Genomic DNA, 25,174 nt, shown 5'->3' with positions numbered 1-25,174 from the left:
TCAACAAAGTAGGTCTAAAGGGAATATAGTAACATAATAAAGGCCTTATTTGAAAAACCCACACTGAACATCATAAGAAATGGGGAAAAACAGAGCTTTTCCCCCAAGGTCAGGAACAAGACAAGGATGTCCATTCTCACCTCTTTTATTCAACACAGTACTGGAAATCCTAGCCACAGCAGACAACAAAAAGAAATAAAAGACATCCACATTGGTAAGGAAGAAGCAAAACTTTCACAAGTTTGCAGATGATATGATACTATGTATAGAAAACCCTAAAGATGCCACCAAAAAACAACTAGAACAGATAAATGAATCCAGTAAAGTTGCAGGATATAAAATCAATGTATGCAAATCTGTCACATTTCTATACACTCATGATGAAGCAGCAGAAAGAGAAAGAAAACAAGACCATTTACAACTGCACCAAAAATAATTTTAACCAAGGAGGTGAAAGACATGTACTCTGAAAAGTATAAAATATTGGTGAAAGAAATTGAAGATGACACAAAGAAATGGAAAGACATTCCATGGACATGGGTTGGAAGAACAAATATTGTTAAAATGTTTATACTACCCAAATCATCTACAGATTTAATGCAATCCTTATCAAAATACCATCAGCATTTTTTCACAAAGTAGACCAAACAATTTAACATTTGTATAGAACCACAAAAGACCCTGAATAGCCAAAGCAATCTTGAACAAGAAAAACAAAACTGGAGGTATCATAATTTCAAACTTCAAGTTATATTACAAAGTTCTACTAATCAAAACAGTATGGTACTGGCACAAAATAGACACACAGATCAATGGAACAGGATAGAAAATCTAAAAATAAACCCACAATTATATAGTCAATTAATTTCCAACAAAGCAGGAAAGAATACCCAATGGGAAAAGGACAGCCTCTTTGACAAATAGTGTTGGGAAACTAGACAGGTACATGCAAGAGAATGAAGCTAGACGACTTACTTATACCACACACAAAAATGAACTCAGATTAGATTAAAGACCTAAACATGAGTCCTGAAACCATAATAATCCTAGAAGAAAGCACAGGCAGTAATTTCTCTGACATTGGCCTTAGCAATGTTTTTCTAGATATGTCCCCGGAGGCAAGGGAAATAAAAGCAAAACCAAACAAACAATGACAACAAAAAACAACTATTGGAACTACATCAAAATGAAAAGCTTCTGCATGGCAAAGGAAACAGTCAACAAAACTAAAAGGCAACCAATGGAATGGGAGAAGATATTTGCAAATGGCGTATCTGATAAGAGGTTAATATTAGAAAAGACTATGGACTCTGAGAAACAAACTGAGGGCTTCAGAGGGGAGGGGGGTGGGGGAATGGGATAGGCTGGTGATGGGTAGTAAGGAGGGCATGTATTGCATTGTGCACTGGGTGTTATACGCAGCTAATGAAACATCGAACTTTACATTAAAAAAAATTAAAAATTAAAAAAAACGAAAACAACAACGAAAAAGAAAACGTTTCTGTTGAGCAACTGATGAATTTTGTCTGGCTTTTTTTTTAGATGTATATAATCATTTTTTGGTTTTCCTTCTTTCCTAGGCTTGATCTTGGGCATTATGTCACAGGTAGGCAGAGAACACAAATGAAGGAAGGAATGAATGAAGGAATGAATGACATATATGAAAGTATTGAGGAAAACATACATGCTATCCAAAAGCAAAGGGAAGTTATCAAGATCCTAGCAGTGCTAGAGATCTGTCTCTTTAAGACATTAATGCTCTTGTCAATCTTACTTTTTTAGTTCACATTTTTTCTTGTAATGAGATTATAAACGTGTATCAGTGTTCTTGTCTTATCTCTTTTATTCTATATGATTCATTTGGTGGTGTGGCAGTTTTCAAGTTTAAATTGGAAAGTAGCTTCTTCTGGCATTCTACTTATAGTTACAAATACCAAATTCAAAACATATGATTGGTGAAGTCACGTCATATGCACATTTAACTCATAAAATTCAACCATACGTGCTGCGCCAACTTAAAATAAAGAACACTTAGAATAGGGTGGAAGGTTTCACCCATAATTTCCCTTGATGAGTGCAAGAGGCAGGCAGAGTGTGAATGGGGAGATGTGAATCTGATCTTCCTTTAGATGCTTTTGTGGGGTGAGCATCCTACTTCCCTGACCTCAGAGCCTCACCCCCAACAGAGCACAATGCCATCATACAAACACCTTCATAGTTTACTAGATGTTCTTTTAAATCCTAACTTAAACCCTCCAATTACCCAGTAGCATTTGCATGCCCTATCATTTGACTATCAGAAATATTTTTCTCATGGAAGGGTGATGTAATCAGAGGCCATCTACAACAACATGACATGTATCCTGCGGAGTTTATTAAATGCTTCCAAGAGATACCACCTATACCCACAGAACAAAAACCCCAAAGCACAAAAGTATGCGATAGGTTTTTAAACAAAGGGTATTTGTGGTCATTTATCTTAAGTGTATATTGAGGATAAAGAAGGTTGGAAAGGAAGGCTATACTACAAATTTAATTAAAATGTTGTTCTAAGAATTTAAGACTTGAGTTTTTTGTTACAAAAAGCCAACATCTTATTTGGCTCTCAAATATTCTCGTGAGAAGCTATGACCCGAGTAATTTTGGAGTTTTGCACACATACCTGTGGTGGGACTTAAGCTCAGATGTCCCAATTCAAATCTGATGCTCTTTCAACTCTGCCAGACAGCCTTTCTCAACAGAATCTGAGCCACTACTTACACCTACATTCAGGCGGGTCTTGTTATTTGCTCACTACTGCTCTGGTCATGATCTGCCCTCCTGCATCTTTTGGGATAGCCCAACCCTGACAAGGGTTCTGTACCTTCCCTTATTTGGAGTTTCAAGATGGTGGCAAATCTAAAGAGTTGTCAAAAGCAGACAGATGGAATGTAGAATTACTGGGCTGTGAAATTTCTGTGGAAAATTCAAAACACCCTGCACTTAACACAATGCCAGAGCTGATTAGTACAGTTTATTGCTAAGCCCCAAGGGACACCTGCAGGCTTTTACCTTCAGTCTAGAACCCCTGGCCCGAGGGAAGGTGTAATGCCACGTTAGTTCCGCACTCTTTCTATTAGAGTTTACTCAAAGCTGCCGACACCAGATGTGTTACAAACGAACGTTAATTCTCCTCCAGCATCTGGATCACATGTACAATGAGGGGCAAGATTTATGCCCTGCTGAAGCATTCCCCAGTTTTTAGCACAGAAGTGATTGAACTCCAGATGTTAACAAGATGCAGAGACCTTTTAGTATGATTAAAAACATGATTTCTTGTTTTGCTCATGACAAAAACCATTGGATTAACTTATTAGAAGTGGAGCTGCCGTCCTGTTCATTGGAAGCTGTGTCTACTTTAGCTATTGGAGCTTGTCGTCGAAGATTTTATGTAGAAAGAATGACTTACCAACTCCTAAAATCAACAACTTCAGGGGCCCTCTTAACATCAGGGGTTACAAAGGTAGAAATTTTCTAAGAATTATGATCAAGATTTGGATGTGAATGAAAATCAACACAAGTATTTACATGACTTAATCAAATTAGGATCTTCTTCTTTTCAGTACTTGTATTATCAAGAAACATGGAACCACAACCTTAGAGCCCAAGGGCTAGAAATCCCCTTCAGAGATCTTCTGGTCTGCTCTTCCCTTTCCCAGCCCTTCCCTTCCTCTGCCTCACAAGGAAGAAGAGAATGGTCTTCTAGAGTTGAACAACTGAGCCAAAAAGATTCAGTTTTCAAAATACAGGTTTCAAAACCAGTAAACAATGAACTTGCTGCATTCAACTCTTCTATTTTCAAAGTACAGTATTTCCTCGATGATAAGATGCACTTTGCCCATAATTGACTTTTTTCATGGTTGGAATGCATCTCATACTCAGCATTAATATTTAGTAAGCTTGCTTACTTATTTTTGTGTCCACAGTTGCTATTAAATCAATGGTGCTTATGATAACTAAGACATCTTAGAATTCAGAAAATATGGTAGCTATTGATTTCATTAGACAGAAACCCTGAACTAATAAGCAATCAACTAGAATTTTTACTACTACCATAATCTAGGAATCTGTAAAGTGTGTTGTTATGCTGATGAGAAAATGACTTCCTGTAAAGATACTCATTTTATGGTGTTCTCAGACTTTCCTAGTCAGAATAAAGAGGGAACTAAATTGATTTTAATATAAAATTTTAAAATAGAGGGGCACCTGGGTGGCTCAGTCATTAAGCGTCTGCCTTCGGCTCAGGGCATGATCCCAGAGTCCTGGGATCAAGCCCCACATCAGGCTTCTCCTCTAGGAGCCTGCTTCTTCCTCTCCCACTCCCCCTGCTTGTGTTCCCTCTCTTGCTGGCTGTCTCTATCTCTGTCAAATAAATAAATAAAATCTTTAAAAAAATTTTTAAAATAGAAAATATGATCATGTTGAATTGTGTTCATTAATCATGGACTTAGCCTAGTATTCCCAACATGATTTTCAAGAGTTTAAGTTACCGTTCAATTTCTCTCAGTGCCTTTTGTTGTTTATACTGTTCTAGTGTCTGCCATGATAACATTCATTTTCTTCTTATATCTGTTGTGTGACTCTGAAAAGTATAGTAACTATACCTATAATGTGTGTCAGTGAAAAATCATGTACTCATAATCATGAGCGGTGAATCATTCTTTACAACTTTATCTATGGTTAAGAACTAAGGAATCAGGAAGTGCTTTAAAAAAAATTGCTGTTTGACTCTGTATTTCCCTTGTCAGACATGTAGTAGACCTCAGCCCATTTCACATTTGCCCCCAAGACCAACTCATTGTACATTTAACTGAAGATTTTGTAGAGAATGGGAGGTAGGTGTTGAATTTCCATCATAAACTTAGGGCAAAAAATGTAAATACAACTCTTAGCTAACAAAAATCTCCTGTAGACATTTTAATTCTTCTCCAATAATTGTTTGCTCTGTTTTGGTTTCATTTCCTCTTCTCAAACACAATAACAATCTTGTATTATTTTTCTTTTCTTCTAGGATTTTCTGTCAGCAACTTACATTCCTCCAAGTTTGTATTCAACAAATCATTGAGGACATACTGTGAGGCAGTCATTTGCTTTCTGTGAACAGATACATTCCAGGTAATAGGAATACGATGGTGAACAAAACAAAATCCCTGCTCTCCCTGCCCTTGTGGGGCCTACTTTCTCCCAAGGAGTGGGGCTGATGTGTATGGCAGATGGCAGATGATGGTAAGTGCCATGAAGAAAAAATGTACCAGGCTAAGGGCTGAGAAGACAGAAAGTGTGTGTGTTTGTGTGTGTGTGTGTGTGTGTGTGTGTGTGTACAGGAGCCCGGGAGGTATAATATTACCAGATATATGTATTACAAACACCTCCCCCAATCTGTGGTTTGCATTCTAATTTCCTAGAAATGTCATTTGAAGAGCAGAAGTTGATTAAGTCAAGTTTGTCTTTTTTTCCTGTTATCATTAGTGAAAATCTTTGTCTTCTTGATCAAACTAGCAAAATGTTCATAATTTTCGTTGGTATTTTAAAGAAGTAGCTCTTAGGACTTTAATTTTTCTCTGTTGATTTTTTTCTTCTCTATTTCACTGACTTTTGCTCTTGTCTTTATCATTTCCTTCTTTGCATTTCTTTTATGCTTAATAGTATCATCTTTTTCTAGCTTCTTAAAATGAAAGCTTAGATCACTGATGGCAGACATTCTTTTTTTCCAGTATAAGCATTATAGGTGTAATTTATCTCCAGGCACTGTTTTCATTGCATCCCACAAATTTTGATATAGTGTGTTCCCATTTTCATATGGTTGAAATATTGTCTTAACTGCTTTGTAATTTTCTTTTTTAATTCATTGGTTATTGAGAAGTATGTTGTTTAATTTTCAAATAAATGGTGAATTTCATATATCTTGTGTTATTAATTTATTTTTAAATTTTCTTGAGGTCAGAGAATATACTATGATTTTAATCCATTTAATTTTTCTAGACTTGTCATAGCCTCATATAGGTCAATCTTAGTAAATGTTCCATTTATACTTGAAAAAAAATGTTTACCCTGCCATTGTTGGTATATGTCAAATAGTTTTCAAATTGTTTGATAGTGTTCAAACCTTCCAGACTGATTTTCTGTCAAATTGTTTTGTTGCTGGGAGAAATGCGTTTACGCATCCAATTATAATTTTGGATTTTTCGATTTTTACTTTCATGTTCATGAGTTTTTGTTTCTGAAGTTCTGTTATTGACAGTATACACATCTAGGAATATGTCTTTTTGATGAACTTGTCCCTTTATTATTATGAAATGGTCTTTAAATTTCTGCTAATATTTCTTGTTCTGAAGTATATTTTGATATTAATATAGCCACATTACCTTTCCTATGGTTAGTATTTGCCCAGTATATCTTTTTTCCGTTCTTTTACTTTTAGCCAGTTTCTGTCTTTTTATTTAAAATGCATTTCTGGGGGCGAGGAGTTAAGATGGCAGAGTAGGGGACCCTAAATTCAGCTGGTCCCTGGAATTCTGCTAGATATCTATCAAATCATTCTGAACACCTGTTAAATCAATCAGATCTGAGAAAAGAAATACTGCAATTCTACTAATAGAGAAGTGGCCACTTTTTGGAAGATAGGTGTGGAGATGTGAATCCAGGGTGGTATATCAGAAGATACTGCATGAGGAGGGAGCCTGCTTAAAAGAGGCTACAGCGAAGTATCATAAGCAGCAGAGTGCAACATCAGAACTTTTAGAAGTCTGCTCTGGTGGGGGATGTCCCTGGCTTAAAGATGTTCAGGTGGCAGAGGGGGGTAGAATCCCAGGTGGGATAGGGTGGTCTCAGGAACTCCAGAGGTCACAAGAAGAACAGGGATGCCTGAGTGTGGCAGAGTTCCCAGGCATCAGAGCAGGAAAGTCAGCTGCAAACAGTGAGTCTAGGATTTAATCAATATGAATATAAGTCAGATGTCGGAACTAGAATTCAAAACAATGATTATAAAGATATTAGCTGGGCTTGAAAAAAGCATAGAAGACACTAGACAATCCCTTACTGTAGAAATAAAAGAACTAAAATCTAATCAGGACAAAATTAAAAATGCTATTACTGAGACGCAGTAAAAAATGGGAGGCTTTGGCAGTACATGAGGCAGAAGAGACAGTCAGTGATATAGAAGACAAATGATGAAAAATAAGGAAGCTGAGAAAAAGAGAGATAAACAACTACTGGATCATGAAGAGAGACTTTAAGAAATCAGCAATACCATAAAGCAAAATAATATTTGAAAAATAGGGGTCCCAGAAGGTGAAGAGAGAGAGGGACAGAAGGTCTATTTGAAAAAATTACAGCTGAGATCGTCCCTAATCTGGGGAAGGAAACAGGCATTCAAGTCCAGAAGGCACAGAGATCCCCCCCTAAAAATCAATAAAAATAGGTCAACACCTCAGCATATAATAGTGAAGCTTGCAAATTTCAGAGATAAAGAGAAAATCCTGAAAGCAGCTTGGGACAAGAGGTCCTTAACCTACAAAAGTAGAAATATAAGGCTGGCAGCAGATCTTTCCACAGAGACCTGGCAGGCCAGAAAGGATATATTCAATGTGCTAAATGGGAAAAATATGTAGCCAAGAATACTTTATCCAGCAAGGCTCTCATTCAGAATAGAAGGAAAGATAAAGAGTTTCCAGGACAAACAGAAACTAAAAGAATTTGTGATCACTACACCAGCCCTGCAAGAAATATTATAGGGGATCCTTTGAGCAAAGCGAGAGACTAAAAGTAACAAAGACCAGAAAAGAACAGAGATGATCTACAGAAACAGTGACTTTACAGGTAATACAATGTCAATAAATTCATATCTTTCAATAGTTACTCTGAATGTAAATGGACTAAATACTCCACTAAAAATAGACAGGGTATCAGATTGGATTAAAAAAAAAAAAAGACCATTGATACACTGTCTTCAAGAGACTCATTTTAGACCCAAAGTCACCCCCAGATTGAAAGTGAGGGGGTGGGGAACCATTTATCATGCTAATGGACATCAAAAGAAAGCTGGGGTAGCAATCCTTATATCAGACAAACTAGATTTTAAACCAAAGACTATAATAAGAGATGAAGAAGGACACTATATCATAGTAAAAGGGTCTATCCAACAAGAAGATCTAACAATTATAAATATTTATGCCCTTACCTTGGGAGCAGCCAATTATATAAACCAATTAATAACAAAATTAAAGAAATGTGTTGATAATACAATAATAGTAGTGGACTTTAACACCCCACTCATAGCAATGGACAGATCATCTAAGCAGAAGATCAACAAGGAAACAAGGGCTTTGAATGACACACTGGACCAGATGGACTTCACAGATATATTCCGAGCATTTCATCCTAAGCAACAGAATACACATTCTTCTTGAGTGCTCATGAAACATTCTCCAGAAAAGATCACATACTGGGTCATGAATTGGGCTCAACTAGTACCAAAAGACTGAGATTATACCATGCGTATTCTCAGACCACACAATGCTTTAAAACTTGAACTCAATCACAAGAGAAAATTTGGAAGGAACACAAATGCATGGAGGTTAAAGAACATCCTACTAAAGAATAAATGGGTCAACCAGGAAATTAAAGAATTGTAAAAAACTCATGGAAACAAATTAAAATGAAAACACAACAGTTCAGAACCTTTTGGATGCAGCAAAGGAGGTCCAAAGAGGAAAGTATGTAGCAATTACAGGTCTTTCTCAAGAAGTAAGAAAGTTCTCAAATACACAACCTAACCTTACACATAGAGGAGCTGGAGAAAGAACAGCAGATAAAACCTAAATCCACCAGGAGAAGAGAAATTAGAAAGATTAGAGCAGAAATCAATAAAATAGAAATCAAAAGAACAGTAGAACAGATCAATGAAACTATGAGCTGGTTCTTCGAAAGAATTAATAAGTTCAATAAACCTCTAGCTAGACTTATCAAAAAAGAAATGAGAAAGCACTCGAATAAATAAAATCATAAATGAAAGAGGAGAGATTGCAAGCAACACTGAAGAAATACAAATAATTTTAAGAGCATATTATGAGCAACTATATGCCAACAAATCAGGCAATCTGGAAAAAATGGATGCATTCTTAGAAATATAAATTACCAAAACTGAAATAGGAAGAAATAGAAAACCTGAACAGACCCATAAGAACCAGCTCTCCAAAGAAGACATAAAATGGCCAACAGGCACATGAAAAAATGCTCAACAGCACTTGACATCAGGGAAATACATCTCAAAACCACAATGAGATACCACCTCACTCTTGTCAGAATGGCTGAAATGAACAACTCAGGGAACAACAGATGTTGGCGAGGAAGCGGAGAAAGGGGAACCCTCTTACACTGCTGGTGGGAGTGCAAACTGATGTAACCACTCTGGAAAACAGTATGGAGGTTCCTCAAAAAGTTAAAAATAAAGCTACCCTATGACCCAGCAATGCACTATTAGGTATTTATCTAAAGGATACAAATCTAGTGATTCAAAGGGGCACATGCACCCCAATGTTTATAGTATCAGTGTTCATAATAGCCAAAATATGGAAAAAGCCCAGATGTTCATTGACAGAAAAAGGGATAAAAAAGATGTGATATATATATATGTAATATATATGTATATATATATATAATGGATTATATGGATTATATATATATAATGGATATATAATGGATATATATATATAAAATGGATTATATATATATATAATGGATTATATATATATATAAAATGGATTATATATATATAATGGATTATATATATATAATGGATATATATATATGTAATATATATGTATATATGTGTATATATATATAATGTAAAAAGGGATAAAAAAGATGTGATATATATGTAATATATATGTAATATATATGTATATATATAATGGATTATATGGATTATATATATATAATGGATATATAATGGATATATATATAATGGATTATATATATATAATGGATTATATATATATAATGGATTATATATATATAATGGATTATATATATATGTGTATATATATATATAATGGATTATTACTCAGCCATCAAAAAGAGTGAAATCTTGCCTTTTGCAATGACATGGATGTAACTACAGTGTATTATGCTAAGTAAAATAAGTCAGCCAGAGAAAGACAAATATCATATGATTTCACTCATGTGAAATTTAAGAAATAAAACAGATGAACATAGGAAGAGAAGGAAAAATCAAATAAGACAAAAACAGAGAGGGAGACAAACCACAAGAGACTCTCAACCATAAGAAACAAACTGAGGGTTGCTGGAAGGGAGGTGGATAGGGGGATGGGGTAACTGGGTGGTGGGCATTAAGGAGGGCACTTAATGAAATAAGCACTGGGTGTTATATGCAACTGATGAATCATTAAATTTTACCTCTGAAACTAATAATGCACTATATGTTAATTAAATTTAATTTAAATAAATTTTTTTAAAAGTATTTCTGGGGCATTTGTGTGGCTCAGTAATTTCAGCATCTGACTCTTGATTTCAGCTTGGATCAAGTCCTTAAGGTCCTGAGATTGAGCCCTGCATGGTGCTCCATGCTGACCATGCAGTCTGCTTAAGGATTCTTTCTCTCCTTCTCCCCCTGCCACTCCCTACTCATACTGGCTCTCAAAAATAAATAATAAATAATAAACAAACAAATAAATAATAAATAAAGCATTTCTTTTAGGCAGTATATAATTTTGTCTTGCTTTTTTATCCAGTGTAATTCCTGCCTTTTAATCGAAATGGCCAGCTATATCTCTTTATTTTCTTAAGTGATTACTCGAAGTTTACAGTATACATCTTTAACTTCTTAAGGTTTGCCTTTAAATAATACTATACTACTTCATGTGTAATATAACATCCTTACCACAGTACATATACTTCCATTTGCTGTACCCCACTTGTTGTGCTAATATTGTCAAAGGTGCATTTCTACACATAAAGCCCCAAATACATTGTTATTGTTTTAAACAGTTGATTTTTTAAAAATAAGTAAATGGCGAGTAAACTGAAACTTGAATATTTATCTATATATGCCATTTCCAGCTTTTTAAATTTTTTTGTATAGATCCAAGTTTCTGTCTGGTATTCCTCGTATCTGAAGTATGGCCTTTAATATTTCTTTAAGTAGACATTTGCTAGTGAAAGCTTCCTCAGCTTTGGTTTATATTTAAATGTTTTCATTTACCCCCATGCTTGAAAGTTATTTTTTCTTAATATCAAATTCTAAGTGAACATATTTTATGTTCAGCACAGCTCAGGTACTGTTCCATTGTCTTCCTGCTTTTTTATTTCTAGTGAGAAGTCATTAGTCATTCTTATATTTATTCCCCTGCATGTAATGTGGCTTTTTCTCTGGCTGCTTGATAATGATATACATTCCTCTGGTTTTCTTTTGCTTCTTGATTATATGGGCTTCTTCAATATATGGGTTATAGTGTTTATCAATTTTGGGAAATTTTCTGCCTTTATGTCTTCAAATAGTTTTTCCACTGGGAATCCCTTTATAATATGTATGTTAACCACATGATGTCCCACAAGTCACTAAGTCTTGTATTTTTCTTAAACCATTTTTCTCTGTGTTCTGGAGTCTAGACAGTTTCTCTTGATAGGTTTTCAAGTTCATTGATCTTTTCTTATGGAGCGTATAATCTGAAATTATTTCTTTCTAGTAAAGTTCTAGAGATGAGGCTCAACAAAATGAGATTCTTTAGTTTCTACTTCTTTTGTTCTTATGTTTATGTTTTACTTTAAATTTATGATTATGTTTCTAATAACTGTTTTAGGGGCACCTGGATGGCTCAGTCATTAAGTGTCTGCCTTCAGCTCAGGTCATGATGCCAGGGTCCTGAGATCAAGCCCACATCGGGATCCTTGCTCAGCAGGGAGCCTGCTTCTCCCTCTCCCACTCCCCCTGCCTCTGTTCCCTCTCTCACTGTGTCTCTCTCTGTCAAATGGGTAAATAAAATCTTTTTTAGAGAATAGATGTGTTAATATCCTTGTGGGCTAATTCTACCATCTCTATTATTTCTGTATCTGTTTCTATTGATTCATTTTTATTTTGGTTATGGGTTATATTTCCAAGCTTCTTCAGTGGAAGTCTAGATTTGCCTTTCTTCTTGAGTTAGTCTAGTCCTACAACTAAGGTGTAGTCCTTCTCAAGTCTCTACTCCATTCTATGGGTGTTCAAAAAGGTCTCTTTCCCTTCGGGATGATTGAAATTCAAATGTGGCCTCAAAAATGTTTTCAGGAAGAAAGCTGAGGGATTGCAGAGCTCACTTTATTTTCCTCGTTTCTTGTAAAGAGTATAGCTCTGTGTCTGAAAAGTGTTGCTTTTTATATTTCTTATACTTTGTCCAGTTTCCTAGTTGTTTATGACAGAAAGACAAGTCAGATACTATTCTGTCACAGCCAGGAAAGTTTGATATTTATATCTTTAAAAAATCTTTTTATAGTTTCTAAATTTTTTGCAATGAGCAGGTATTACTCAGAAAATACATGTAATATTATTGTATGAGTTTCTTATTTGCTTCTGTAACAAGTTGCCACTAACTTAGTGGCTTTAAAAATGTAAATTTATAATTTTGCAATTCTGTAGGTCAGAAGCTCAACAAGAGTCTCACTGGGCTAATATCAAGATGTTGACAGTGCTGCATTCCTTTTAGAAGCTCTAGAAGAGAATCTGTTTCTTTGCCTTTCCAACTTTTAGAGGTTCCTACATTCCTTGACTTATGGCCACTTTCTCCATCTTCAAAGTCAGAGCATATATCTTCAAATCTGTTTCTGACTCTGACTCTCCTGTACCCCTCTTTTACTAAAAAAGTACTGTGTGATTACATGGGGGACCACCTGGTATAATCCAGGGTAATCTCCCCAGGTCAAGACTCTTAACTTTATCACCTCTACAAAGTCCCTTTTGCAATGTAAGGTCATGTACTATAGGTTCCAAAGATTAAGACATAGACATCTTTGGGGGACCATTATTCTGCCTACCATAATTATTAATGTACTTGTCATTAGTTATTAAGATAATAAATCATCATTCTCAGAATGTATCATAACAGAAGTTATTCTGTTGACGTAGTCCACATACACCCAGAATGACATTAGGGCACCTGGGTTTTGGTAACATCTTAGCAAATTGTGTTATTCAATTTTAAGGCTATGTGAAGTTGATATGCTGCTTATGTCATAGTAGATGATGCCTTGTCTACAAGGTAGGTTTATATACAGACAATTGAGACTTGTCAAATATGGCCTTAAATTCTTTGGTTCCTTGTCTCCTGTTTTCTCTAGCCTACCCCTGATTTCTTATGACATCTCTGAGCATAGCTGTCAGTATTAATTTCTAGAGATACTACCACTCCCTGAGCACCATACTGAAAATTTTATTCTTGAAAGTTGCCAAAACATTTTCCTTTGATGTCCTAGGTCTATAAATGGTACCATGTTTTTCTAAATTTAGGTTTAGAACCCGTGTCACTCTTGCCTAGTTTTTATCCTGATCTTTACTTTCTCCACCTAATCAATTGTCAGATTTTGTAGATTTTTTTTCAAGAAATCTCTCAGAAGATCTCTCACATACTTTGCTTCATTTTAGTTCCCACAACCATCATGGTATTACATTTGTTATTATATTTGAACTATAACAAATGTTTTCTAATGAGTCTCCTTGCTTATTTTCCCCCTCCAAACCACTTTTGCTAGATGACTTTTCCCAAAGATTCATTACTATGCAAGTTTTTTTAGATATTCCCCAGTGTCCAGTATAATATAAAAACTCCCACACTTCCATTTTAACAATTTAAATCCTTCATGTCTGAGCTCAAATCCAACTTCCTTTTATTTTGCTTCCCTTGATTATTCCAGCTTTCAGCAGCCTCTCGTCAACATGAATGGATTTCTACAGCAGTCTTCTATGGAAATCTTTTAGTAATTTATCAAATTACATCTTGATTTATCTTTATATAATTATATCCTTTTATGTTTACCCTCTGAGTTTTCCAACTGTAGAATCCTTGTTCTATAGGTCTTTGGATGCTTTATAATATCTAATACCTAGCAGTTAATAAATGCTTATTTGTGGGTGAAAGAGAATGGGGTTTAGGGCTACATTTTTTCCAGGTTTTTTTTGTTTTGTTTTGTTTTGTTTTTTTTGGGGGGGGGCAGGGGTAGAGAATGAAGGAGGTTTTTAAAATACTTAAAAAAAAAAAAAACACTTTTGTTGTGTCCTTATAACCATTCTGTAGGGTTAAGTATCTCCTTTGGAGCAACTATGAAACTTCCATAAAGCAGTTAAATTACTGATGAACAGAGCCAGGTCTCATTGCTACTACTATGTTCTTTCTATTCTATTCTCCAGCCTCTCAGAATTTGACTCAATATTTCTTATTTTATTTAAAAAATTTTTGGGTCTCCATGCAACCACCTTAGTAACCACACAGACAATGTTAATCATTTTTCTCTAAAACTGACCTCACTTTTTTTGGTTCTCTATTGGCAGAATAACTTCCTATAGCTCATGAATCAAATCTACTTTGTTTTTACAGCAGAACCTACTTCCTTTACTACACTGTCTTGTATTTCCTGCTCTGTTTCAGTTCACTCTTCGTACAATATAGAAAATATAAAATATATTTGGATTGTTTTAAAATTGTCCCAGATATCTCTAGGGTTGACTCACTGTTAAACCTCATAGAAACCCTAGTTTGTTTGGCTGAACCCAGGACTGGGATTTGGGGAATTATGATGATTATGGCTCGTCTTATGATCCCAGGCCAAGTATTTCATTTTCTTTGCTTTTGTTGCTCCATCAGCAAAAGGTAAAATCTATTGTGTGTAACCAGAAGGTAGATTGCAAAGGATAGTAAAAATTGCAGGCAGTTTGTGAGTATAAGGTTATATATAAAACTAAATATAGCCAACCCAACTGCTGCAGGGGAATAAAGTTTTTAGGTCGTTCTCCCAGGGGGCCCAGCAATGAGTACATTTCTCAGGTCCCTTTTCCACACCAAATCATATAACACATTGTTAAGTGATACATCTGAGATATTTGAATATCTCAATAATATTAATGATGGTGATAATGAAAGTGATGGCTACCATTTGTTGAGCCTTAGAATGTACCAGATTCTGGATCAAACTACAAAATTCCTGTGAGGTCTGTATGCTTATCTCCCTTTTGCGGAAAAACAAAAATAACGAAGGCCCAGTCAGGATAAATGACTTGCTTGAAGCCACAGAATTAGTGAAGGATAATTCCTCATCTCGCTAACCCCAAGCCTGCCCTCATAACCAGCACACCATGTCATTTCCATAGACCAAGGAATTGGGCAAACTTAGAAAGCTGTGAAGTGGGAGCTCCTTTTGTTCTTGTGGCAGTTTGACTCATTTTATAGTTCCTAACTTGTCTTGTTATGCAAAAGAGATTTTAAGAGACACTAAGTTAGAAAATAACTGTATGTTTCAGCTTGCTTACAATTTGGTTTAAATATTTGATTCTATGCTCTCTTTGCTACTTTTATTTTTCTTCCTTCTTTCCTTTACTCCTTTTTTCTCTCTTTCCTCCCCCCCCTTCTCCTCTCCTCTCCTCTCCTCTCCTCTCCTCTCCTCTCCTCTCCTCTCCTCTCCTCTCCTCTCCTCTCCCCTCCCCTCCCCTCCCCTCCCCTCCCCTCCTCTCCTCTCCTCTCCTCTCCTCTCCTCTCCTCTCTCCTCTCCTCTCCTCTCCTCCCCTCTCCCCTCCCCTCCCCTCTCCTTCCCTCCCCTCCTCTCCTATTCTTTTCTTTCTTTCTTTCTTTCTTTCTTTCTTTCTTTCTTTCTTTCTTTCTTTCTTTCTTTCATGGCTTTGGGCTTCAACTCTAATACAAGAAAGACTTATTTATTTATTAAAGATTGTATTTATCTATTTGAGAGAGAAAGAGAAAGCATGCTCCAGCAGGGGGAGGGGCAGAGGGAGAGGGAGAAGCAGGCTCTCAGCTGAGCAGGAAGACAGACACCAGGCTGGATCCCAGGACTCTGGTATGCTTTGGCTAGATGCTTAACTAGCTGAGCCACCCAAGCGCCCCCCCAAGAAGGATTTATTAAATTTTGTCTACTTCTAACACTTATCCTTCAAGTCTCCATTATATTGTGGTGACATTTTGGAAGTGTTCAGGAAAAAGTTTTAGCCTTCTTAACATGTCATCTAATTTGAGATAATAACAGTAATACTTTCGATTAATTGAGCAGTTTGTTACTGATATCAGAACTTTGCTCCAGGCAATTGTTCCCTAGCTTTGTTGGTATCAATACAGAGTTTAAGGCATTTTGGAAACACAACAGGGCAACTTTCTTTATCTCTTGGTTGTCATGGCTGACAGAATTGGCACAGCTACACGCAGGACAGATCATCACCCAGAAATATCCATCTCTGTAAGTATTTAAATATTCATCAGCCTCCTCCATTGTTGAGGTGTCAAGGCTTTTGGCCCCCATTAGATATTAGATCCTACAAATCCTTTTGTTCATTCCACAGCTGAACACCGGGCACAGGAATGAACAAAACAGTTAAAAATCCTTAATTTCACAGAGCTTACCCAATGCATATATTTTAGCCATGTTCAATGATCTTTACACACTCCTAGGGTTGGGTAGAATTTTTCTCTGGGTGCAGAACTTGGGATTTGGTAAAAACAGTCAGCTTGAGACTTTAGGTTAATTATCATACAAATATTTTTTAGTTTGTTACTCTTTTGGACTTACTGGTCTAGATGTATTTCTCCTTGGATAATTTTGGTTCACCTGCATTTTTCATTTTGCCTTTTATTTTCTTCAATAACTTCAGCATCCCATCACTAATTCCTTCCACTTCCCATGCTTTAATATTCTTAAGAGTCCTGTTAGGCTTCATTTTATCGATGACAAAATTAAGACTCAAAGAAATTAAATAATGTCCTCAAGCCCACACAGCTAGTCAGTGGTAGATCTGGGATTTTGGTTCAGATGCCTGGTTCCAAAAGTTGTATTACCAAACACAGTTTTATTCTTCCACTCTAAAAAATATCTTCCGTGCATTTGCGATTAAGTATTTAATCACATGGAACTCTGACTTCTCTGAGATATTCCCTGACTCCTGGCACAGTCCAAACTCTAGTGTGTAACACATGAATGATAGAAGCCTATATTATTCCTCATGCTATTTTCAGCTTATGATGGTTCTGATCCATTGCAAGATTAAGTGTTTCTGATACCATTTAGTTACAAAAGGGAGATCATTCATTTTCATTGAGAAATTCTTTGGTCTTCTTTCCAACCCTTCCTACTCTGTACCACTCCTCCAAATCAGGCAGCAGAAACCTTGTTCTATATATATCCCCAAAGCTTTCAAATGAAATTTCTCAATTTTGGAACAAAAGCACTACCTCTTTTGATTGTTGTTTAGAAATTACATATTTTTCCATACTACCTGAGTTGAGGGTAGTGAAATTTGAAAGGGGCCCTATGGAAACAAAAATGGGTCCTCTTTGGAGAGATATATGGGGTCAAAGCACATGGGAACAGTCCATGGTTAGAAGCATGACACCCAAGCCCAATTACAGAACCACAAAAACAGAGTGGGCAACAATGTGGTACGGTGGAAAGAGCGCTATGTGAGATTCAGGCTACCTGTTTTACTTTAGCAAAGTGACCCAGTTTTTCTGGGCCTGAGTTTCTTAATTTATGGAATTAGGTATATTACACTAGCAGTGATGAAACTTCAGAATTACAAGGAGATTCTTTAAAAACAAAAACAAAAACACAGATTACCAGTCCCCACTCAGAGATTCTGGTTTAGAAGGTCAAAAATTAGATTGGAAATCTCTGTATTTGAACCAGTTGCCCAAGTGATTCTATTGCAGTCTTTGAAAAGAGATTGTATGGGAAACATACAATATTCTATGCTTCACTGATTCAATGGACTTTTTCTGTAACTCCATTAAACCTATTTTTCCCCCTGCAACTTCCTCATCACAAGAAGGGCAATGCTAGTATCCCAGCTGCAAGCCTCTCCTTCAGGATTCTTGCTGCAGCCAGCAGTGTCCTTGGAATCTAGTTCAAAGCTGGAGAGAATGCACTATGGAGCCGGGAGCCACTGGTGGAGGGGCTGGCCTGAAGGAAGTGAAGTGTTTCAGCCAGAATGTACTGACGCACGACCAGGAAACCACAAGACTGGTGAAAACCTTTCCAAGCCTGAGCCCTATGATCAAAAGAGGTACAGGAAGCAGCTCTGCCAAGAGTCCTTTCTGCTGCTGGCTGGAACCCTGAGCTTCTGAGGCCCTCTGAGCCAACTCCCTGAGCAGATGCTGTCACCCAAGGAGCCATTACTAAAGTTTTTTGTTTTTTTGTTTTTGTTTGTTTGTTTGTTTTGCTTTGCTCTGAGGTGGCCCCACTAGTGGGTGGGAGTGAGTTGAAGTCTCTTTTTCTCTTTCTTGCTTCTTTCTTTTGGCAAAGGTGACCATCTGATTGTTCACTCTGATTTTGCAGAAGCCATAGATTACTGGCTTTTTAACCTTTGGCAAATGACTGTTGTTTGGTGCTGAGAGCCTGTATACCAAAACTAAATCCTCAAACTCTTACGGATACCTAGATCAGCAAATATCAATAGCCTGGACTTCAACGGGAATAGACTTCCTTTATTTATTGCGTCATAACCATTCCCCCTTCTCCTAGGCTTGGTGTGTGTGTGTGTGTGTGTGAGAGAGAGAGAGAGAGAGAGAGAGAAAGCGTATTCCTTATAAGCATACACTTAACTGGGAATTGCATTCAGATCCTTGTCACAGATATAGATCATGTCTAGATTCAAGATTAAAGTAATTCTGTTCCTGTGAATTCTTTTTCTGTCCTTGGCCAGAGTAACTACCAGTTGCCATGTAATAAATCACATCATCATATAGCAGATCCAATTAATAGTTGAGACCTGCAAAATAATGGAACCATGTCCCGAGAGGTAAATGGCAGACAAATCGGACTGACCATGAGCATTTCAAATCGATTTTTTAGTAGTGGGGTATTTTTCCTGGAAACACAACAGAATAAATCTGAACTATTGATTCTGTCATGGGTACAGGCTCCCATGTAGAGGAAAATAAAGCAAGTGTGATGAATTTTTCATTTGGCCTTCTGCTTGCTTTCTTGCTTTTTGCCTTGCATTGCATGCCTACATTTTTATCCTGTAGACCCATACTAAATGATCAATGATATTACCCATGTGGTGTAAAATCTACACTTTTAATCCATTTGTTACCAAAATGTCAGCAGGTATGGGGTGGCCAATAGCTTTTGTAGGATGATGACTGGATCTTAGCTTAGGTTTCAGTCATTTTAGGAAACATGAAAAATGCAGTAACAAGAGGCGATACACTGTCTGCAGAGACACCAGGCTATACACATAACTGTACACACACACACTGAGCGGTGACATTCAAGTGTTTTCTTAGTATTCCTCCCCCGATGCTGACTGCACACACGATATGCAGCAGTACATTCTGAGACATGCCTTTTTGGGGGGAAGCACTAACTTTGTATACTGCTGACACCAAACATTTGAAAATAAAACTTTTTTTGCCCCTTTCTCTCTCCCTCCACCACTTTTGGCTCAGCTTATCCTACCAAAACACACTTCATGAGACTTCTTTATAGAAAGAATGTTTCAAAAATATAATATTTCCATCTGTTATTTCAATAATACATGCTCTGGGACTCTCTTTATGAACCATTTTCCTTTCTTTGCTCTCATTTAGATGTATAAATATTTGATTCAAAAGCCCTGAGGAATAGTCAGCCAATCAGGTCACAGAACTGTGAACATTCCTAACCCTATAATTTTGTCTGTAGCAGGCGCCTCCTGGTGTGGAGCTAACTGCTAAGGGATTATAGCAATGTAATCCTCAGACTGTTCCATCTCAAGGTTACTCTCAAGTGGAGAGAAGGAAGCAGTTTTAATTTTGATAAAATAAACTTTATTTTGTAACTTTATTATTTGTTTTTCTTTCTCTTTTCAACACTTCATAATAGACGTGTCTGGTAATTTCAAGTGAGCCTCCCTGGTTGAGGCGCCCTTGGCCACCCCATATTCCTGTAGCTTTTTAAAGAGATAGCGACACAACACTTGGCCCTGTCACTCCAAAATGCAGAACTCGGAGTTTTTTTCTCCCTCGTATGAACTGTATACTGACTTTCATTAAATATATGGTGTTTTACCTATGGGTGGCAACAAAAGTTGCATAAGCCTTGTGGTGCCACCCAGATATGCTGGAAATGTCACAACTTCTGAAAATTTTAAGTTACCTTTCTATTTGTTAGACTTTTCCCACAAGAGCTCTACTTCAGCAATTACTGAATCATTTAAGGTTGCAACATGAATTTCACGGGAACTCCCTCTTTGATATAAACTCAAACATGTTGCTAGGAATAAAAGATCTTTATGGATGAAATTTAATATATTTTGAATCAAGCTCAAAGAGATTCTTTGCTGTGTGTGAAGAATAAAATAAAAATTCCTTTTATAAATTTTATGACTGGATGATGGGTGGGGAAAAGTATTTTCCAGGATACAAATACTTTCCTGTTTCTTCTTTTTTTTTTTTTAATTTAAATTCAGTTAGCCAACATATAGTACATCATTAGTTTTTGATGTAGTGTTCAATGAGTTCTTGTTTCTTCTTAAATTAAAAAACCCCACAGAGTTACAGATACACACATAAAATTAAGCCTAATTATTGGCACGTAAATAGTCCAATCTTTCTGGAGACAAGAGAATAAAAATGTGGAAATGCTTTAGAATGTCTACAACTTTGGCCAAGAAATTATGTCTTCAGAAGTCGACTCAGGAAAAACTCCAGAAATCATGACACAAAAGTATACATCCAAAGATGTTTATCGCTGCATTGTTTGAAAGAGTGGACTATGTGAATAGTTTACATTTAAAAGTTCATTAACAGTCTAAGAAATCACATATATTTAATGTTGCTTTAAAAAGATCTTTTTCTAAGTATTATTCCTAAGTATTAATATAAAGGTTGTAATTGTTAAGTGTTAATGAGTTAAACACTATCTAACAGTGTTCAGTTCAATCTAGATATGATAGATATTAGGATGATAATCTTTAGAGGAATAGTTAACTTTCACTTTCAGCCATGACAGAATAGTTTGTGTCTGATCAACATGCCAACAATAATTTGAATGGTGGATACATTTTAAAAATTTTGACGGCACTGGTGAACCAAAGCCTGGAAATTGAGGGCTGAAGATTTTAAAAATAATAGAAGAAAGATGAACCTAACATTTGGTGCTGTTCCCCCATTAAGATATTTCCCAATTTAGGAGCAGCCAAGAAATTAAGAAACTGAGGGCAGTTTTTGCAGTTTTATGGGACTGAAGGGACAAAAATTAGATATTGGAGTCTGTGAAGGTGTTAAGGATCTGATAAATAACCCAGCTTTCAGTTGGGACCTCTAAAGGGCTACAAACCAGGAGGAAAAATGAACAGAATCAGCTCTTGCAGAGACTAAAACTCTAAAGTCAGTTTAATCCCAGATTAGAATAAAGTGATCTGCTTAAGCTAATGGTCCACCAAAAGAAAGTAAATGCTCTGTGCAGGGAGATAGCATCATTAAAAGCTTTAAACTCTCTAAAATATTGTATACACAACAATAGTATTTCATGAAATATTATCAGACATCCCAGTAGGCAAGACCAAATGAGCAAAAGTACAGAGAAAAAAAGACACTCAGGGGGGGAAAAAAAGGGACCTATAGGAAAAATATTTATTAGTGTTACCAGACATGGACTTTTAAATTGCTATGATTAATATTTGCGAGAAAATAGAGGACAAGGTGAAAAATTTCAGCCGAGAACTGGAGTCTATAAATTGAATCAATATTTTAAAATAAAAAGACAATAACTGAATTTTAAAAACAAATAGATGAATTTAAGAGCAGATTATACATAACTAAAAAAGAATGAGTAAATTGGAAGATAAGTGAGTAAAACAATCCAGGATAAAATATAAAAGAAGAAAGGAAAATACAGAATATAAGAGTCATATACCGTTGTAAGAAAGTCTAACAAGTGTGTTATTGCAGTCTTAGATAAGGAGAAAGACAGAAAGAGTGGAGTAGAAGCAATATTTGAAGAGATGATGGTTGTTAATTTTCCCAAACTGCTGAAAAACATCAAGCCATAGATTAAAGAAATACTATGAATTCCAGGTAGGAAAATGTGAAGAAGTCACATCAGGGAAAATCATAATAAAACTACTGAAACCCAAAAAAAAGAAGAAAAATCTTAAAAGCAACCAGATAAAAGATTTTGATTTCAAAGAAGAAATAATAACTTCTCAGTAGAGATGATGGAAGGCTGTAGTGGAAATTGTATTCAAATAGTTGAGAGAAAAGAATTTCCTACCACAAATTCTGTACCTGGTAAAATTATCTTTTAAAATTGAGGTAAAATAAAAACATTTGGATTTAAAGGCTCAGATGCAGTTTTGAGTATATACCATACATCTGGAGAATTCATTTATTATGAATTTAATAATCCTAAGTAAGAACTAGAGCTTAGAACAGGATCAAGAACCAATGGTGATGGTTAAAATGAAAAATTCTGTCCATCAAGAGTTACCATTAAGAAAGTGAAAAGAGAGGGTCACCAGGGTGGCTCAGTTGGTCAAGCATCTGCCTTCAGCTCAGATCATCATCTCATGGTCCCGGGATTCAGCCCTATGTCAGGCTCCCCACTCAGAAGAGAGCCTGCTTCTCCCTCTCCCTTTGCTCCTCCTTCTCCCCATCCTCCCCCTTCCCCCCAGCTCGTGCTCTCTCTCTTTCTCAAATAAATAAATAAAATCTATAAAAAAAAAAGTGAAAAGACAAATAACAAAGAGTAAAACAATATTTGCAATAATGTATCTCTCAAAAGACTCATACCCAGAATATATAACGAATACCTACAAATTAATAAGACAGAAAACCTAATTAAATACGGGCAAAAGGTCTGAACAGACATGTCAAAAAGAGATTCAAATGGTTAGTAAACAAATCAAAAGGTGCTCAAAATTAATAGTCCTTCAGGGAAATCCAAGTTAGAACCTCAATATGAGCCTACTACACAGCCACCAGAATGTATTGGCAAAGAAAATTGAAACTCATACAATGCTGGTGGGTGTGTAAATTGGTATAAGAAAGTTAGAAAACTATTTGATACTATATATTAAAGATGGACATATGTATATCCTATGACCTTGCAATTCCACCGCTAGGTTTATACCACTAGAAGTTCATATATGTGGTGACCAAAAGACATGTACAAGATGTTTTAGTAGAACTATTCAAGCCAAAATTAAGAATAAGCCAAATATCCATCAATAACAGAATGGAAAGTAAGCTGTGTTCTATGTATGTTATAAAGTACTAAATTGCAATGACAATAATCAAACTACATGCATCAACATGGGTGAATCTCATTCAACATTATGCTCAGTGAAAGAAGCAAGACCCAGAAGAGTATATATTGAAGAAGGATATACATTTCAAAAACAAGCCGAAAATACATACCATGGTGGGACGATATAGTAACTGGAAAGAAACACAAGGGTCTTCTTGGGGTTGCTATGGTTTCTTGTGTCTGATCTGGCTCCCCATTACATAGGTGTGTTTATTTTAAGAATATTCATTAAGTAATAATGATTCATGTATACTTCAATAAAGGGAGGGAGAAAACACTCTAGAGGAGTTTCATTCAAGTTATGGGGAAAATACATTTTTTTCCCAGTAAAGGAATGAGAAAGGAGTACGGAAATAGCTCATTGAGTTTGACTTCCTTAAAAGGGACTTTTTAATAATATGAAGCATACTCCATGGAATTTTGGGATTTTTAAAAAATCAAAGCCTAAGGATTATAACCTTTTTCAATCTTTCTATAATTAGCATTCAATCATGACTTTCGATTCTTGAGGCTGTTAAGCATGAATACTTAAATGAGATATTCATCTTGACTAATGAAGAAAAATTCAGCCATTTGCATATGGCCCATTGTAGACTGTGATTTAGAGCAAGGGAGAGTCTCAAGGATGGATCGTTGTTTGATAAATGAGGTAGTTATTTAACACTACATCTGCCTCATGATGCATAGACCCAGAGGGAAAAGAGGCAGGTGGTAGGTAGACATTAAACTTTCTCAGAAACTCACCAAGTTGAAAACTCTGAATAGAAACCTTGGGAAACTCTGGTTTACTGTGAGAATGAACCTCTAGAAAGAGACCCTGGGGGGGAAGCTGAACTCAAAGTAATCCATTGCTAGGAGACCCATTCAGATAAGAGTCAGTCTATAGCAGACCATTTCCCTCACCTCCCTTTTTTGCTTTGAACATGTATATAACAGCTAGGAAACTGTTTCAGTTGACAAATTGCTGCTTATAGCATAATTTAAAACAAAACGATTTTGTTTTAGCTACAGGTTTCTATCTAAAGCCAAGAAGCAAGGTAACCAACACTGGAAGGCCTCTACACTGTAGCTATGGCACTTCTCCAAAGCAGAGTGAGTCTCCAATGGGATGCAAGACAGAATTTCTTAATTGTTTTTTCAGTGACTCTTGTATATTCTTATAAGCTGACATAGTCAAATGCTTGTTTTTCAGTTACAAATTACTATGATGCACCACAAATGTTTTAATCTCAACAATGGTCTTTAATAAATCTGGTGTGGTTTTTATCTTTGCAAAAAGAAATTTTACAAATAGAACTATCAATATTTTTGAAGCAATTTGTACTTTCTCTTGAATTTTTGCCATCTTTTAATATGATGGCAAAAAAAAAGAAATTCCTTCAGGGAATGAGAACAAAGGAAAATAAGATTGCTTTGGATTCACCATTACACTTTGCCAGTAGACATGAAATCAGAGTGACAACTCAAAGGGAATGATGCCTTTCTGATACTTGTTTCCTTGCTGCTCTTCATGTGACCTCTGGGTCAGTTTCATAGGACTTTCAGCATCTTCAGAGTAATTAACATATTTCTGGAGCCATCCTGAGAACCAACAGTTATCAGGAGTCACTAACAGAATTACTCCATCTTCTTTCTTAATAAACAT

At 36.1% G+C, this 25,174-nt stretch overlaps 1 long non-coding RNA gene across 1 annotated transcript in view; it reads left to right on the top strand.

Annotated features, from left to right (window-relative positions):
* The window catches only part of LOC130544242 (uncharacterized), a 97,934-nt gene that overhangs the window by 45,496 nt on the left and 27,264 nt on the right, over positions 1–25,174 (top strand). The window contains exon 3 of the long non-coding RNA XR_008960386.1: positions 5,051–5,154. This is a non-coding gene — a long non-coding RNA (uncharacterized LOC130544242). The remainder of the gene's footprint in view (positions 1–5,050; positions 5,155–25,174) is intronic.

The sequence above is a fragment of the Ursus arctos genome, unplaced genomic scaffold (assembly GCF_023065955.2).
Source record: "Ursus arctos isolate Adak ecotype North America unplaced genomic scaffold, UrsArc2.0 scaffold_2, whole genome shotgun sequence".
Taxonomy (NCBI): domain Eukaryota; kingdom Metazoa; phylum Chordata; class Mammalia; order Carnivora; family Ursidae; genus Ursus; species Ursus arctos.
This window is presented reverse-complemented; position numbering and strand designations above follow the sequence as displayed.